Source organism: Procambarus clarkii, unplaced genomic scaffold (genome assembly GCF_040958095.1).
Source record: "Procambarus clarkii isolate CNS0578487 unplaced genomic scaffold, FALCON_Pclarkii_2.0 HiC_scaffold_104, whole genome shotgun sequence".
NCBI lineage: Eukaryota > Metazoa > Arthropoda > Malacostraca > Decapoda > Cambaridae > Procambarus > Procambarus clarkii.
The window spans coordinates 3,132,576-3,135,075 of NW_027189137.1; the positions used below are offsets into that span (position 1 = coordinate 3,132,576).

Consider the following 2,500-nt stretch of genomic DNA (forward strand, 5'->3'; position numbering starts at 1 on the left):
AGCTACCCATTTCATTATGTATGAGGTCAATTTTTTTTTATTGGAGTTAAAATTAACGTAGATATATGACCGAACCTAACCAACCCTACCTAACCTAACCTAACCTATCTTTATAGGTTAGGTTTGGTTAGGTAGCCGAAAAAGTTAGGTTAGGTTAGGTTAGGTAGGTTAGGTAGTCGAAAAACAATTAATTCATGAAAACTTGGCTTATTAGGCAAATCGGGCCTTGAATAGTAGGCCAAAAAGTGAGTTCTGGCTACTAGGTACGACATATATATATATATATATATATATATATATATATATATATATATATATATATATATATATATATATATATATATATATATATATATATATATATATATATTATTAAATATGCAACGTGTCCTCTTAAAAAGAACGTCAACATTTGCCGTTTGACTCTACGGCTGTTTTTGGACGTTATTTTGTGTAAAACTACGCCTATTTTTGCTTCCATGGACTATCTCTTGTTATACAATGAAATACCACACTCTTATTATTCTATAACTCACTGACTATGCTCTGATATTTGTTCTTTAAGTAAAAATATATATATTTTTGCCTTAATTAGGCCATAATCCAGAAAATTCCAGCCTATCGATCTTTATATTTAGGAAAACATCTAATAAATTTGGAAATGAATTTTTCGTTCGCCGACAGTTGCCTGTTACTATTTAACCCTCTATGCTTTAATGTCGCTGGTCATTGTGACTTTCCCAGGATTTATATAGGTTTTGTAGTAGCATTTAGTCAGACTACAGTAATTTAACTAATGGGAAACCTCTATAGTTGTCGTAAATTAATAATAATCATTTATCAAATAATAAATTAGCAAACATATGCAACATTTTATGTTACGACTTTTCGGGTAGGCCGTTCTGTTTGTTTACAACCCCAATGGTTCAAAATACACAATACTTTTAATATATAAGTGACTAAGTATGCTCTAATATATGGTCCTCAATGAAAATTATCGTTTATTTTTGTTAATTTGTCCATAATGAATAAGATTCCTTACTGTTGATCTTTATATTAAGAAAAACATCTAAACAAATTGGTATTGTGTTTTCGTTCAGATAAAGTTTCCAGATACTATTTCCTAGTTATCAATTAATGTAGGTGGTTATTTTAATTCGCAGCTACCAGGGGCTTTCTCCCATTATACAATATAAATGTACTCACTAACTATTCTCTGGTATCTGTTCTTCAAGTAAAATTACCTATTTTTTTGTTTAATTAGTCCATAATTCATAAAATTCCTTCAGGTCGATCTTTATATTTAGAAAAACATCTAATCAATTTGGAATTTAATTTTTCGTTCACCTACAGTTACCTGCTATTATTTCATTGTTATATTTTATGTCGCTGGTCATTACAATTTTCCAAGAATTTAAACAGCTAAACAGCAAGTAGCATCTTGTTAGAGTACAGGAATTTACCTATGGAGAACCTCGATAGCTGCCGAAAATTATTAATGATTATATATGTAATTTAAAATAATGAATTATATACCATTTCTTATGTTACGTCTTTGGCGGGTAGGCCGTTCTGCGGGTTTACAACCGAATTGTTTAAAAATCACACTATTTTAAATGTATGAGTCACTAGTATGCTCTGATATATGTTCTGCAATGAAAATAAAGATTGTTTTGTTGTTAATTACTCCATAAATGTGTAATGTGTTAATTCAGTCTAAAATCTTTTTGCAACGTTTATATGCGATATACGTAGCTGGAAACTACCTAATATTTAAAAATAATAGTTACAACATTCTATTAATATATAATGTTGAAATAAATATCACACAAAGTCTGTATATCTGTTTTTAGATGTCTTATAAATCTTCTTTTAAAATAGTATTAATGATTTTTATGAATCTTGAGTAAAAATTATGTTAATTATTATTAATCTAATTGTTATTATTTTAAGTAAAAGAATTGCAAGTATTCGCATAACCACGGGATCTCTGTTTGTGTATGAATGCACGGATTTGTTTTTGTTATGAGAGGGACGCCTTAGAAAGCATGGTGTAGGCCACCTGTGGCTCGCATCCGATCCCACGATCGTCGTCGCCCCTAAATCAACACAACAGGTATTTAGTATTTACGATTATAATAAGTAATATTTCTTTTATAATAATATTGCAGCAGGTGGTGTAGTGGTAGGACACTCGCCTGGCGTTCCGCGAGCGCTATGTCATGGGTTCGTATCCTGGCCGGGGAGGATTTACTGGGCGCAAATCCTAAACTGTAGCCTCTGTTTAACGCAACAGTAAAATGTGTACTTGGATGAAAAAACGATTCTTCGCGGCGGGGATCGTATTCCAGGGACCTGCCCGAAACGCTACTCGTACTAGTGGCTGTACAAGAATGTAACAACTCTTGTATATATCTCAGGTTAGGGGCTAGGCATTTACACTCTTAGGTCAGCAAACTAGCTAGAAGGTTAGACTATTAGACTCCACTGGTCAATCGGG

The 2,500-nt window shown here is 32.1% G+C and overlaps 1 long non-coding RNA gene across 1 annotated transcript in view; it reads left to right on the forward strand.

Moving 5' to 3' along the window:
• Positions 1-1,983: 1,983 nt before the first annotated feature.
• The window catches only part of LOC138360255 (uncharacterized), a 20,591-nt gene continuing 20,074 nt past the window's right edge, over positions 1,984-2,500 (forward strand). The window contains exon 1 of the long non-coding RNA XR_011226254.1: positions 1,984-2,116. This is a non-coding gene — a long non-coding RNA (uncharacterized lncRNA). The remainder of the gene's footprint in view (positions 2,117-2,500) is intronic.